The 15357-nt window shown below is 46.2% G+C and overlaps 1 long non-coding RNA gene across 2 annotated transcripts in view; it reads right to left on the reverse strand.

Moving 5' to 3' along the window:
* The window catches only part of LOC142415667 (uncharacterized), a 121070-nt gene extending 119831 nt beyond the window's left edge, over positions 1-1239 (reverse strand). The window contains exons 1-2 of one of the 2 annotated variants that reach the window (XR_012777497.1): positions 1181-1239; positions 452-594 (exon numbers count right to left, since the gene is read on the reverse strand). This is a non-coding gene — a long non-coding RNA (uncharacterized LOC142415667). Of the gene's footprint in view, positions 1-451; positions 595-699; positions 815-1180 lie in introns of those variants that run through there. The other variant, XR_012777498.1, reaches the window with a different exon arrangement.
* Between the last annotated feature and the right edge of the window lie 14118 nt (positions 1240-15357).

Here is a 15357-nt window from a genome sequence, read left to right on the forward strand (position 1 = left end):
TCCAAAGTTTCATGCTGTATCAGCCATAACAGACTGCCTGAAAGCAGAGAGATGTGATTAAACGTCAGAAAGAAAAAAACATGTGCGCAAGGAAACCCTGAAATTTCAATCCACTTCATGCAGTTAGCCTGAAGAACAGGAGGTGAAACCCCAGCTCTAGTGAGAACTGCAGGAGTCTGGCAACCAATTTAAGAGCTGCCTCAGGTACTGTGCTGAGGAGATGCTGCAATCTCAATCCCAGGATGGAGAGAGCACAAACTGGATTAAAAATTCCAGGCTGAAGCCCACTCTTCATCCTTGATGGAAAATAAACCCATGAAGGACTGTAAGTTAAGTCCTCATCAATTCTCACTGCATGGCCAGCTTCTGTGAGCAGCCCTTATAAACACACACTAGACACTTTATTTTTTTCTTCACTTCGGGAGTCCCCCTCTAGCTGTAAACTACCCACCTGCTTGTGTGCTTTCACGTAGACCGTTTCAGCAGTAGCAAATGGTGCCACATGGATTGCGCTGGAAAGCCTGATCTCTACTTTTTCACTCACCAGGGAGGACTGTTGCAAATTGCAGAAATTCAGGGATCCCAGGGACGCACCTGTGAAGGGAAGAAGAGAGGAAACGGGAGTGAGTAAACCAGAGTGGCTGCCTTAATCTAACAGCTGTCAGAAGGACTGGTCTTAATTCCACTGTTACTCCGTACACTGATGTTTCTGGCAGCAGAGATGCTTCCATGAGCCAATTCAGTTCACTGAACTGGCAGAAAACTAACAGAACAAAAAACCACTGTGGCAATGATGAGCTCAGCCGTCATCTCTGGCTGCATGCACTGAGTGGATGTGAGACTATTGCAATGATGTGCCAAAATCAGATCTTTTGAGCTGGAGGAGCACTGGACACTTGCTCTCTTGAGAAACTCATTTTGTGCACACTGAACTGACTTTGCTGGGCCCATGTGTCACTAGCCCATCAAAAGGACATTCTCTGCAGCTTTTCCCAGCTTTCCCCTTATCTATTTTGACATTTTTTGTGATTTAGGGCAATCTCTTTCTATCTGTGCATGCCTAACACAAGAGGATCTCATCTCTGATGGGAGGGCTTTGCACATCAGGACGAACAGCAGCAGCAAAAGCCCTGCCCTCCACTGAAAAGCCCCATCTCTACATAAAAGTGGTCACTCCTACCTCACTGCTGGATGAAGACATTTTCTGCCTCCCGCAGGAGATAAGCAGCAGGATCTGTGCGAGTCATGCTTCCTGCAAGACAAAGCAGCAGCAGGTAAGGCCAGCGTATGCTCCTTACAAGGAAGTGTCTTAACACTCCCTTGCTCACGCGCTGGGAACAACCAAAGCCACCCTAAAGGGTGGGGGAAAGATAGCACTGTGAGGCAGCACAAGGAGATAACGGAGAAAACGAAGAAATGTGTAGATTCGTTATGTTATTCAGGCTTGAGTTCCTAGAAAAGATTTTTTTTCTGGTCTGCAGCAGAATAAAACATCCTTCAGATGACAGCAGCATTTCTAATACCCTACGGCACCATTCACAGTGCTTGGAGAAAATTGGCAGAGCGAGTCCTGTCTGCTTGCAGCCACTCACTTCTGCAAGAGACCTCTCACCCCTCAGCTGCTGCACTGCCGGTCCTATCTGACCATAAGAGAGCTGGGTAATTCATTTGGTTTTACAGAAAACAGTAAATTCATAGAAAAATGTATGAAGCTATTCAAATCTCCAAATAATTCTGGCAATAAAAAGTCTGAGGGTTACAAACCACCAACTCTTTTGAAACAGCCATTTTAAACTTAACTTGATGTTTTTAGTTGATGAGATTACTTGGAGATAATATATTGCCAGTGGAACAAAGGCAAAATTTGGGGCCAAATCTCTTCTTCTTCATTTGCCATCCCTTAAAGGGGGGATTCCTGCCCTTTCTGCCTTATTTTTCAGTTTGTCCACCAAACTGCACATCTGTCCTCCCTGCCTCAGCCAGGAAGCTGAGGAGCCCAGGAAGACCAGGCTATGGCTTTCAAAGGGCTGGGCCAGCTCTAGTTTTTATCAGCTCCACACCACTGAGGAAATGAGCTGCCTTCTAACCTTACTGAGGAGGTGTGAAAGCCAACTTTCCCCTGCTCAACCAGGCAGATCTTCCAGTAGCACAAACAGGCAAAGGTCTGTTCATCCCATGGTTACACCAGTTCATGCCACCCATAGCTGACGGCTTTGTAGGAGATCACATTTACTGGTGCAGAGCAAGGGAATTCATTACAGTCCCATTTCAAGCAGACAGGAGATAAGGGAGTCAGAAAACCTATCCAGATGTCCTGTGCAGTCACTGGGTGTCCCAGGGATTTCTGTATCAAGGCTCCCCAGGATCGAGCAGCTCTGCACCCTGACAGTAACAACCCCACCCCGGTCACTCAGAACTTTGATTCCTCTGAGGAGATTTTGGGGGGCTTTTCTAACAAGATCTGCGCTTTTGCTGCAACTTGGTGTGAAGAAGTAATTAGATCTCCAGCTACTGCTTATTTCCACAAATTTAAAAAAAAAACAAAACAACCACCCTAGAAGTTAGTATCTTCAAGTTCTCTTCCACTTTGCCAAACCTGGCTGAAATCTGCATGGGGGCAGCAATGATACAGGATGTATTTTTTCACAAACGAGGCTCAAAAGGACGGTGGGTAGGTGTTTCTACTGATGCACCTGCAAAGGCAACTGAAAGAAGACATGGACAGCCACACCAAGCAACAGTCCCCACTCCCAACAACCCCCCCAAAAACTTGGGAGATAGAAGTCACACCTCTTGGCTCCCAAAGCAGTATTAATCCATTAGGCCCTACTGTCCCTGACCTCTGGCAGAAAAGCATTTCTGGGTAAAAACAAGGATACTGCTAAGTCTTCCTTATGGATTCATGTAAAATGAGGAAGGCAGCCCAAGGTCCTTGTCACAGCTGCCTTCTTCAGCCACGCATTACTACACAGCATTACTTCAGCCATGATGGTACAGTTCCGCTGACAGGCTGCCATAAAAACTAAATAAGGAGGCTGAATCAAACCTGTGATGCTCCTGAAAGATATCCTGAAACTTGATTTAAAAAAAAAAAAAAAAAAAAAGTGCTCTACTCCTTTCTGTAGTTATTTTTAATCTAGGGTGGACTGTGTCATCCTGGAACTGAGTCAAAAGAAAATGAGAGATTTAAAGCACTTCACTCTCCCCCTGCTGCCCCTCTGCTCTGCGTCAGTCATCACTTCTTGGTTTGTAAACGCTTAGTGGGATTTGCACAGGGCCAGGCAAATCAGGCTCCTCCATTTACTGCTATACAACAAATATATTCCGGTAACAGGCTGTTCTCCTGCCAATGCCTTCTGTTTTCCAACTCATTTCATTTTCTTTAGTGACTTTCTTTCAGACAAGTGGATAACCAGAGTCTTGGGTCAACTCCACGTGGATTCTGTCTCTTAGCAGTGCCAGTTATTTCTTCGCAGAAATCCTGCTCATGTAGGAAGCAGGTACAAAATCTTTCCCCACCATGCTGGACCCAGTTTATTTGCTCCTGTTTCCACTCCCTTTTCACCATCAGTCAGCCAACAAAGCACTGACTGCTTCTCTGCCCAGGGCTCTCCCCGGCTGCCTCCCCTGCCTTTCCTGCCAGGCTCCCCCAAGCCCATAGCCAAGGAAACCTGTCCACACCTATGCAGGCTGGGGCTGTGCCTTTGTTTTGGGCAGTGACGTGTGCTTGGGGTGGAGGCCACCATTGTTTCAGCTCCCTGATTCCACAAAGGAGCGTTAATAATTTCTTACAACTGCAGTAAATGAAGGGTGGCAGTTACACCCAACCTATAACATTATACATCATTGTTTTTCCTGTTACCTGTCAAAAAGAAGGTTTCTTCCTTTTGCCGTGGGAAGGTGGCTGAGGTTGCAATGCCACCTAGGCAGAAGCCACTAACTTTAACAGGATTTCTGTCAAACACAAGGACCATTTCGATGCACAGATGGGGTTGCCCTGCCCTGAGCCAGGCATAAGAGCTCCTGGGATCATTTCGATCAGAAATCAGAGCTGGATTCCCTCTCTCACATGCCATTGTGTCTCTCCTCATAAGGAAGGGATGCAGTGCATAACGCAGCTGCCATCTGTGGTGTTCAAACAAAGCAGTTTGACAGCACCAACAGAAAAATACAACTGTGCTATGGAAAGCAGATGCTTTTTCACAAAAATGAAGTGACTCTTATTTAGCCCATGAAAGGTATTTCTTGCAGAGAAGTTGCACAAGAGCTAGTCTGAAATCCTCTAATTTGTCTCAAGAGGTACCCAGCTCTTCAGGTGCTCTCTGACTTGAAGAGTGCAATCACACACCAACCCTTGGCTTCTTCAAGCATCATATAAAGAATAGAAAACAGCAGGAAACATCCCCCCCGCCTTGTATAGCATGAAGGTTACGTACAAGAACTAAAACATTACAGCCAGAAGCCTTATTTTGCAGAAGATTATCTCATTTTTCATATTCAGTGCAACATTAAACCCATCCTCCCAAAACTTGGCTGTGCCAAGGCTTGTGAGCTTAGGGTGAAATTATCTCCAACTGAAAAGTTTCACTGGCCCAGCAAAAAAATGAGGAGTAGTGGAAAACACAGACAAAATGACACAAGTGGTGAAAAGTAAAAGGAGGTGGTTTAGACACATCCCATCTTGATATGCAATGTTTCAGTAACCAGGGTGAGGAAATGGGTTTTCCTTTTAAACAAGGGTGGGCCAGATCCTTGGCTGGAATAAATCAGTGCTGCCCTGCTGAAATCAATGGATTGTTGCTGATTCACAGCAGCTGAGGGTCTGGCATATGGTTTTCTCCTGACAGTATCACAGTAATTTAATTCTAAATTAAAATCATGTGGAGATGTTGCTTTGATACAACATTGTTAAATACCAAATATACCAAAACTGAAATGAACTAAACTAAAATTAACCTAAAATGAGAGAGAGTAAAGGGAATGCCTCTCTATTGTAATGTGAACTCAGAGTCTAGAAAGAATCACAGGATAATTTGATGAAATCCCTTGAAGCATTCTCACTGACTAATTAGTCTCTTCATTCTGGAACGAGGCCATCGGTGGTGTGAAGGTTTCAGGGTTTAACACATTTCCTCATGCTCACTAAGAGCTCTGCATAATTCCTGAAGCCAAAAGCACCAAGGACGCAAAGAACAGCTAGACGAACTGGCATGAAAGGTGACTGTAATAGTGATCCGCTCTTGCTAGCCCCCAACAGCACACGTGGCCAAGAGGGGCCTGCAGCCACACTGGGCTCGAGGCTGGTGAGTCCTGCACAGCACCCCCCTGCCAACTAAACTGCTGCAGCCAGCTGAGAGAAACTAAAAGATATTCTTCAGCTGCCAGATGTGCAAGCAGCACCCTGGGAACCCCTTGAGCATCGTGGCAAGCAGGCAGGGGAGAGGCACACCCCATTGCAACCGCTTGTGCAATTCTGTCTCCATTTAGTCGCATGGTGGACATGAGCAGGACTATTGCAGCCACGCACCGAGCAGGGAGTGATGGCCTTCACACAGAGCACCCCCAGGCACTCTCCTCCCATTTGCCACTCTTCCTCCTCCTAGATCTGTCCTCCCTGCTATGGCAGTGACCCAGCTATCAGCCTTGCCCTGTCTGGCCAAACCCCAGTTCCCCCCCGACCCCAAGCAACCAGGCCTCCAGCAAGTGCTCAGCCTCTTTCAGGATCAGCAAGGACGATGCTAACGCACTGCTAAAGTGGGTGGCAGTCTTTTATTATGTTTCAGGTCTGAGAAATCTTGCCAGTGCACCGAGAACCACAGGGCTCCTTCCTAATTACGCACCAGAGCACCGCGTGATTCATGTCAGCAGCTCCTCGGCCCCCTCACCTCAATCCTTGCTGGTGTGACACAACAAATCCGAGTGGAAGTGATTAGCAGGTTGCAACCGCAGCCGCCTGCTCCCCAGCGCTATTAACAAATAAGGCGCCATGAATGAGCCGTCGGATGGCAGTCAGAGGCCTGTTGAATCATGCTCTTCTGCATTGCAACATCGGAAGTTGCACTTTAAAACCGATCGCCTGGGTTGCTCTCAGATTTCCCAATGAAGGCTGGAGGAGGATGGAGAACCTGGGCTGAGAACATTATATATGCATTTTTAAATTCCCAGGGGAGGTTCAAAAATTAGAACTAGCTCTGGGGCCTTTTGTTTTTCCCTTCCCTCCTCTCTTTCCTTTTGGTCTGATTAACTTTGGTGACTGGCTTGCACAATTTTATCAGGTTGGGCCTGATGAATCATCCATCTTCAGCAAGCAACAGTGAGATACTGCAGGCCAGGCAAGGTCTGTGTTTCAGTAACCAAAAACACCGAAAAAAAAAACCAAAAACAACCCACCAAGAGAGAGGGAATGGGGGCAGGGAAGAAGAGACAGTGGGCTAGCAGCACTCATGGACAGCTTTCTGATGTCTGGTCTCAGACAACTAGCAGCACATTCATTTGTAAGAGTGCCAGACCTCCTAGGAAACGTAAAAGGCTGCTGTTATTTATAAAGCTAGATGTAGCTATTCTGCGTGCAAGACTAGCTCATTATATTTATAGGTACTTGTCCCATTCACCCACTTCAGGGCCCTCGTTCTCATAAATCTACAAGGCTCGCAGGATCTGCCTTCAAACACTAAGATACCTCTCCTTTCTGAGCAGGGCCATTTGGAAGTGTCTATCACCGCTGCAGGGCTCAGCAGCATGTACACGTAAATATACACCTGAAAGCCCCACATTTCTGTCAACGCACAGGAAGCCAATTCAAGAATTTGTCTTCCACGTGGAGAGCACCTGATTTTGTATTTCATTTATAAAAAGCTCCCAGTAAATCTTAACCATAAAGGTTTGATTTAAAGATGGTTTAAAACTGTCAGCTGGCTTCAGGAGAGAAGATACACAAGTGAGTCCAATCGATTCTGGCAGCATGGACTCCCAGCTTCCCGTAAGAAGGAAAAACAAAATAAAATCAACCCTCCTAGGTTTTTATGCCTGAACTTCAAACAATCTGTGCATAAATCCAAATCAGAGCTCAGCTGGTCAGACACAAAGAGCTTTGCAAACACAGCCCTTTAGTGAAGCTGGGGATGTGGGCAAGCAAAGGCAGCTCCCTACAAATTGCACTGGGGACAGGAAAAGCAAGAGATTTGGCCTTTCCAGTTTGTGGGTGTTCACACACAAATACAAGAGAGCTTTTCTATTTTGGAGGCGAAAGACTTATTTCTTAACAAAAAAAGTAAAAGTGGTACATACAGCTCTTACCTCCTACAGATAAAACAGGCAAGATTTTACTCTTGAGACCAGCTGGGCTCACTCCTGTCAACCAGAAGCCTTGCCCAAATATAGATACAGGAATTGAGGCAAACTGCTGCTTCCAGTTGCCCATATGTTAGCAAACTTTCAAGCAGAACCATACTCTACCAGTCCCAATCCCAGATTTCTCAGGTGCTTCAATTCATGCCATGATTTTGGGCACTGGTTACCAATTGCTAAATCAGATCTAAAACCTCATGCAGTTGCCCAGGCCTGGCTCCCTTGAGCAGCCACACAATCATGGCAAGAAGCATTGTGGCTCACTGCAAGTTGCAACAGTGGGCAGGTCTTGAGAGGAGTCTCAAAGAGCCCCCTCAGAGGCAGAAACTTTCACAATCCAAGGGCAGATACCATTTTTCCTGCTTAATCTCTTGGCAGGATTCCCTCTCTCTCAGTCATGAATTAAAAGTCATCCAGAGAAAAATATTTGTCCTTTTGCAATGTATTTCAGGGACTAATTATTTAACATTTGATGTGGCATAAACTCAAACCGTTAAAAAAAAAAAAAAAAAAAAAAAAAAAGGAAAACAAAGGGGCTCCCACAGCTTAGAGCATACCCAGCCCCACATGTCTATCCAAAAAGAGATAACAGTCCAAAGCTGAGAGGGAAAGAGGCTGAAGAACTGTGGGGCTGGATCTGGAGGTAGGAGCTTTCTCATCTCAGCTAGAGTGTCTGATCCTGGGCTGTACTAGAGTGAGCAGGTGTCGCTATACAATTGGTAGCCACAAAAATTTTAACCAAAATTTACATTTCTCTATTAAAAGTCATCATCTACATAACGCATCATTTACTAACAAATAATCATCTCAAAAGATTCCCAACCAGTTCTACTAGGAACCTAAACAATGCATCTTTGGGTTAAGGGTGTGAGAGAGATGAAGCAAAGCTGACTCAAGCTGTTTCCAGTGGCTAAGCTGAGTGAAATGCAATAAATACAGAGCAAACCCGATTTTTCCCTTGCTGTTGCACACAATATTTGCAAGCAATTACACTGGCTGCGGCAGTTTAACATGCAGAATAGTCAAGATACTTTGTGCATTATTTACACATCTAGTTATGAAAGTTCAGGCCATAAACTGAAAAGGAAGCTGAATTTTTAAGATAATTTTGTGTGTTAAGATGTCTGTTTCAGGGACAAATGGGAAACGGATAAATACATGTAGGCTCTTTTCTCTATGGTCTTCCATCTCACATGGTCATTTGCTCCTCTGCTAGGATTAACAGCAGTTCACAGTTCCCTCCTGTATGATGCATCATAGATTTTTACCTGATCACTTCTGCATTATAATCCATAACCACGGATGAATTATGGTATGTTCTTTAAAAATCCTCCAGTCTCACTGTAAAGCAGTGAGGAATCCATGTTCTCTGGTAGGTTAAGGCCACAGTCAGTTGACCTCAGAGGAATGAAATGCCACCATGTGTCCTAGGAGTATGGAAAGGCAACAGCCCCTCTGGGAAAGGATGAAGAAAAAAATCCATGCAGAGGTTATTTTGTTAACCTAACCTGACCATCTCTCAGGTGCCTTAGAGGATACCTGAGGGCTTCTCTAGCAAAAGACAGGGTCATGCTGTAGGGCTCAGCTGACTGGTGACAAGATGGGTTGTTACCACAGTCCAGAGCTCAGACTTAATTGAGGTAAGTAGTGGCCTACAGCCACAGCCATGGTTCAGCTCGAGAAGACAGCCATATCTTCCGCATCTCAGCAGCAAATCAAGCCTGGAAGCTAAGCAGCCCCCTCCATCTAAGAGGTACTTCCCCTCAATATGAACATACATGATCTGCATTGATGCGATGTGCCGGTAGCTTCACCGGGTCTGTACTCAGGGGACACAGGACCCTTAGGATGCCTGCCCTCTAGGTATTCCCCTGACCTTCTGCTCACATGCTTTTAGGGAGTTGGAGACCAGGCTACAGCAAACACCAGACATCTAGTGTCTCTGTAGGTCACCTCCCCATCCCCAGATCTTCTCTGGTGCCCCCAAAGGTCATCTGCCTGTCTCCAAAACAAGCACAGATTTTCTGAGAATCCTCTTTCAAGGGGAAACCTTCTTCTCTCCCAATTACCCCCATCCTTGAAGCAACACTAAACAGCTTCTGAAGTCTGCTAATATGGGTATATCAGGGCTCGCTTTGCAGGACGACTTTTAACATCATCACCAGGACACCTTATTTTTCAGTTCTGAAGTGCTACAAGAAGAGACATCTCAAAAAAAAAAACCCCAAAAATGGAAGGGCTGGAGAGAAGTTTACTCCCTAACTTCTGACCAACACTGAGCTCTGATGAAGGTGAAACTAAAACACCAGAAACAAACACGTCCATTTCTGGAGCCTGGGGAAGAGAGAGGAAAGACAGACCTTGAAGGAGGAGGGGGCTCAGATACCAGATTCTCTCTCTCCCTATGGCATCTATCTGTAAGTTCCTCTGTCAGGGTCCCAGCGTCAGAGCTGAGCAATGGATGATAGAGACAGTAGCTCTCCAAGCCATTTTGGGAACATCCCACAGAGTCTGAAAGCAGCATTTACAACACTGTTTTGTGACTGGGAGAAGAATCAGAGTATGATCCAGTAATCAAGGAAAGCAGTCAGATGCATAGAATATTTTTTAACCCATAATAAATAATAGTTTCCTAAACTTTATTGCGGTCACAAAGTCAGAACAAAATTTGATAAAAAAAATACAATTATTGTGCACAGAAAATTTCGAAAAATGTCACTAGATCCTCAGGGGAAAAACAATGACTGCCTTTTTAATGAAAACCAAGCTTACAGATTGCTGGTTTCTGAAAGCAGCCTGGTAAATGTTTTTGTTTTCCAATAAGCAAAATAAATACTGGAACGGACCCGTGGTCCTTTCCCTTCCATTGCTCCAAACCTCCCCATTTTTCAAAGTTGAATAAAGGATGCCTGTCCTCCGATTTTAAAACCAGTAACTGGTTCCCAAATGTACTGTGAGCCAGAAGTGGGTAGGGCAGCGGAGGAAGGCCAGGAGACCCTGATGTACACTGGGGATTGCAACGAACGGACAACAAGAAGCAGAACCTGCTCCCGACAAACTAGATTGGGAAAGTGCCTGGAGACGGAGCTTATCATGCCGCAACTCGAACCTCCCCAAGCAATTCACACACCCATGTCTCTACATGAAAGCAATGAGATGGGAAGGAAGCACAGTTAGGGTTTGGCGCTGCTCAAGCCCCATGCAATTACAGGCAAGAGTAAACATCTTATTCAAGGATGAGCAATTGTCCCTCAAGGGGAAACCCTGGGGCTTCCAGCCCTCCCAAGAAGGTCACAAATGGGTACAGGAAACAAGAGGAGACTTGCACAAAGGGAAGGAGCTAAACCTCACTGCCCATGAGTGAGGAACTGAACAGACAGGTCCATGTGCTCCAGCACTGGGCAAAGATTTCAGAACAAACACATGGGAAGCTGTGGCGTCACTGAACCTTTTGTTTCTGAAGCTCCAAGGGCATTATTTCATCTTTCTTCCCAATACAGCAATTGCCATAAAATCTCCAGCTTGGCAGGAGCACCTAACTTAGCACTCCTGACAAAAGTCTTTCCTCCGCGGCAGGAAGAGGGGGCATCATGAAGTTGGCAGCAGAGCTGTTCCTTATGGAGGCAGGGGATCCTGAAATTGTACCCAAACTCTGGTCAGTCCTCCCTTAACACACCTACATGCCCATCACACAAGCTTCAACATCTCCAAATCAAGCCATGGCTTGAAAGAATAGTCTTTAAAGCCATTTTTTACCTTCAGTGCCACCTGCTTAGTACAGCCAAGTCTACAGCCTTTCCAGATGCCATTTCCCATTCATTAAGGCACAACAAGGCATGAGCTGTACAGTGTCTGACCCAAGAAAGTCATACTCTAAAGACTTACTAGTAGCTATTGAGAGCACTTCTACAGAGCTATGGGGGCTCCCAGGAGACACACATATGCACTTCTCTGTGGTCACATCCCTGCCACCATCCCATGTGACTGGGCGACTCTCAGCAGGCTCAGAAGTCTTTCCCCCTTGGAGGAAAAGGGGGTATCATGAAGTTGGCAGCAGACCTGTTCCTCACAGATGCAGGGGATCCTGAAAATATACCCAGACTCTGGTCAGTCCTCCCTTAACACACCTACATACTCATCACACAAACTTCAACAGACACCTCAAGAACTGAGACAGGTAACATATGTCAGCACATAACATCTATGTACCAAGGGCCTGAGGAAAAGTCCACTGAAATCCTTCAGCGGGCTCAGGAGGGGACACCTGACAGCTCATTTGTTGCCATAAGTACTTGTTTCTCAGATGCCGGGGCTGAGCCAGTTGATGCTAGCTAATTAATCTCCCTGAAAAAAATGAAACCATCTGGCTGCACAGTAACTACTCTTCCTGCCTGGGCTCAGAAGCCCACGTGGCAGATCATGGAGAGGCCATATCAAACGAGGAAGTATGGTAACGACATACTCTTTGCTGCTGTCATACAGCCCAAGTAACTGCTTGGGAAGTCCAGGCAGCCACCCAGCCTGCAGATATTTCCTTCCTTTGCTCAGTGTCCTGCTGCATGGAGAGATCCTTCCTCGCCCAAACATGCAGCTGGCAGCAAGGGGCCTCACAGCCATGGTGGTCTGAGCCAGACCAAGGGCTCTCTAGCAAGGAGGCCAGAGCAGGCCCTTTCCAGTACACCCCTCTGGCTGCAGCCTGAGCAGCTTATGCAGCTCTGCTCAAAAAGAGCAGGGCTGACAGCACCGAGGCAAACAGGGGCAGCCCAGCTGCCTCCCAGCCCACCTACTCGTGCTGGTCCTTGTCTGTGAACGCGGACTTCTCTTCCTCTGCTGGTTTCCTGACCTCTTGAGGAGGAGGAAGAGGGAGTTTCCTGTTCTGCAGAGCCACAGTTTGACAGAAGCATCTGCAGCCTTCACAGCCCTAGGATGGCCATCACAGCCCTAGGATGGCCATCACGAGCCCTTGGCTCTGCCCCTGCATGGCCAAAATCACATGCGATACCCAAGCCAAGGTGCAGCCCTAGGATCAGGCTCACAAGGGTGATGGATAATTACCAGTAATCACTCCAGCTGCTCCCTGCTCTCCCACCACTATGGGCAGAGGCAGGAAAAACAGCGGAGGAAGCAAGCCTTTCCTGGGAACACCCCAGCTAAATTGAATCAGCAACAAGTTTTGGAGGATGTTCAGACTGGTGGCCACTGAGGGGCCTTCAGAAATGCTACTGCATCCGTTATGTTGCTGGATATATCCACACATACAAAGGCTTTACATATTGGTCATATAAACAACATTCAGGGCAGTAATGAGACAATCAAACCAATGGTTCACTAATACCATGGCATTCAGTGTAAGCTTTTCCCTCACTAACCAAAGCACAGCCCATTACCAAAGCAGACTCAGAGTTATTCATTATTGATTTTTTTTTCATTACTAATGATGACAAAGACAAAATGACGATACTAAGAAACAAACACATGTAAACAACAAAAATTCCCTGAAGAAACCACAAATCATACTGCACCAAAATCTGGTAGGATAAATAGAGCTATAATTCAGGGGTCACGTGCTTTCCCCAGCAGCACCACACAGGCAGCCCATGCCAGCTGCCTGGACAACCTCATCATGGATGGCTTGCAAAGGTCTTCCCCAAAAACAGGTCTTTGTACAAGACTCATGTCACAGTCTGACTGGGAAAGGAGAGGCAAAGAGCCTGCCACCCACTCCCTCCCATGCTGCCTCCTCTCTTTGGGGGAGCTGGACCTTTCCCTTTGGTTTTCACCAAAGGGCAGAGTTAAACTCAGCTCGAAATGGGTAGAAACAGGCAGAGCTTTATTTCAAACATGCCTCAGTTGCTCAGTGCAGTACCACTGCAAGAACTGGGAGGAAGGAGGAAAAAAAAAAAAAGGCTTTGTGGTTAATTATGAGTATGCTAACATGGTAAGAAATAAGGCAGTGAAGATGGCAGAGATAATTACTCTATGAGCTGCATTTCCCTTTTGGACAGGAGATAATGAGATATCCTTTGCTATGCAGAAGAGTCTCCTAGCAGAGCAAAGGCAAAAGCTGGCAAAGGGCGAGCAAGTTGGAGCTGCAGAAACTCACTGCCTCCTTACCAGTGTTGGCCAACAGGGTCAAGCTTTCCTAGCAATTGGAGGACAGAAAACAAAATTAACCGACTCTTGGGAAAGAAAATAGTTTTCCCTTCTCCTTGGGCACTACCTGGCCACTCCTCAGGATCCCCAACCTGCACAGCTGCCCCAGGTTTCCACAGATGTGTCCTGCTTGGCAGAGCCCTTAGCCCAGGGAGTGATGCAGAGGGGACAAGTGCACTCTGCTGCACTTCCTGAAGCCTGGGCAGGCAGAAATAAGCTGCTCATGCTGGGAAGCCCCAGCAGACTCCAGGGAAATGCACAGAATTGCACAAAGCTGTTTGGAAAGAGCCACAGCAAAGCAGCCTGCAGCCTAGCACAGATTATGAGCTTCAGTGAGCCAGGGACTGCTGGGGACTCCCTTCAGTGAGCCAGGGACTGCTCCATACCTGTCCCCTCTGAGAGAGGGCTGCTTTTCAGTACTCAGGCCCCCAGAAGCACTTACAAGTGCTGCAGCCTTGCAAGGCCTGCAGAGTATTCAGCTGCCCATGGAAAAGGCTCAGCACGGGAACATTAAAATAAACCCCCAAAACTATGTGAGCAAAATCATCATCAGGTGCACAGTTACTCTAGCCAGTGAGGATGCAGAAGCCTCCTTTTGCAGACAGCCACAGACAGAAAGCATTGCTGGTGCGTCGCCTTGCAGGTCCGAGTTAGTCCTGGAGCTGACAGGGCAGCAGGATGGAGTTTCCTCTTGTTTATTTACGTCATGAGTCCATCCTAGTACCTCTTCCCCAAGAGCTCCTTTGCTGATCAAGCAAAGTTTCAGCTAATGAGACTATTTTTAGCACCAAGTGCAAGGAGAAGCTGAACCTTTTAACAAAGCCTCCTCAACACTGTAACGAGCACATTATTGCTGAGGGGAAAGAAAAAAGCTGGGGGTGGGCCTCTATCTAGGTCAGCATCAATCTCTCTGTGTCACCTATAGCCTTGTTTTATGGGAAGCGTGTGGATAATAAATGGCGATTATGGAAAGTGGAGAGGAAGAGGCAATCCTGAGAAATTTATAGATAGGAGAGAAATCACACTAATAGGAGATAATAGAGAGCTGCAAAACTGTTATAAAAAAGGCATTAGAAGAGCTCTGTAATTGGGGTTATTAGACACAACTACACCAGGCTTTTTTTTCCTTTTTGGGTGCATGTCACTGTGATGGATGTCACTTTCGATAGTGATAATAACAGTAAAATATCCATGTTAAAGCTGAGTACATTAACTTTTATATTGGTGTAATTTACTGCATTATGAGTTCCCATCATTCAGGAGCGAAAGACAAAATGCTCTTCCTTATGATGTCGATAACCATGCATACACTTTACAGGAAGAAGTGTTTCTTTAAATATCTATTATACGTTAAATAATTCTTCTAACTTTCCATTACTCTCTTCAGGAGAGACAAGGAGCAGGAGAAAGGGGTAAGCTATTCATATTGCTAACATACATCATGAGCTGGATCTGCCATTGCTCTGTATCTGGTGAAGTCATTCACAGCTGCTTTTCCAGCCACACATACAAGAGATTAGTTTGCTACACAGGAAGGGGCAGAACGGACTGGACAGTAGCTACTGTTTTTTAGAAACTACACATGCATCAATGTGATATTGAAGGTAACATTAAACGTCACTCACTTGCCAAAAGGGGGGAAGGGGGGGGGGGAAGGACTCTCCAGTAGAGAATCTGCTTGCAGCACTGTGCTGATTTTAACTGTGGTTCAGTAAGAGGGAAGTGGAGTCCCTATCCCTCAAAGTTGAGATTATGCTGTACCTGCTACAGCATTACAGCCACGTGCACTTTAGATGCTTAGAGTTATAAATAGAGCAAGTCAAGCCTCACCGGGTTTCTAGCTGTTCTCCATTGCCA

The sequence above is a fragment of the Mycteria americana genome, chromosome 11 (assembly GCF_035582795.1).
Source record: "Mycteria americana isolate JAX WOST 10 ecotype Jacksonville Zoo and Gardens chromosome 11, USCA_MyAme_1.0, whole genome shotgun sequence".
Lineage (NCBI taxonomy): Eukaryota > Metazoa > Chordata > Aves > Ciconiiformes > Ciconiidae > Mycteria > Mycteria americana.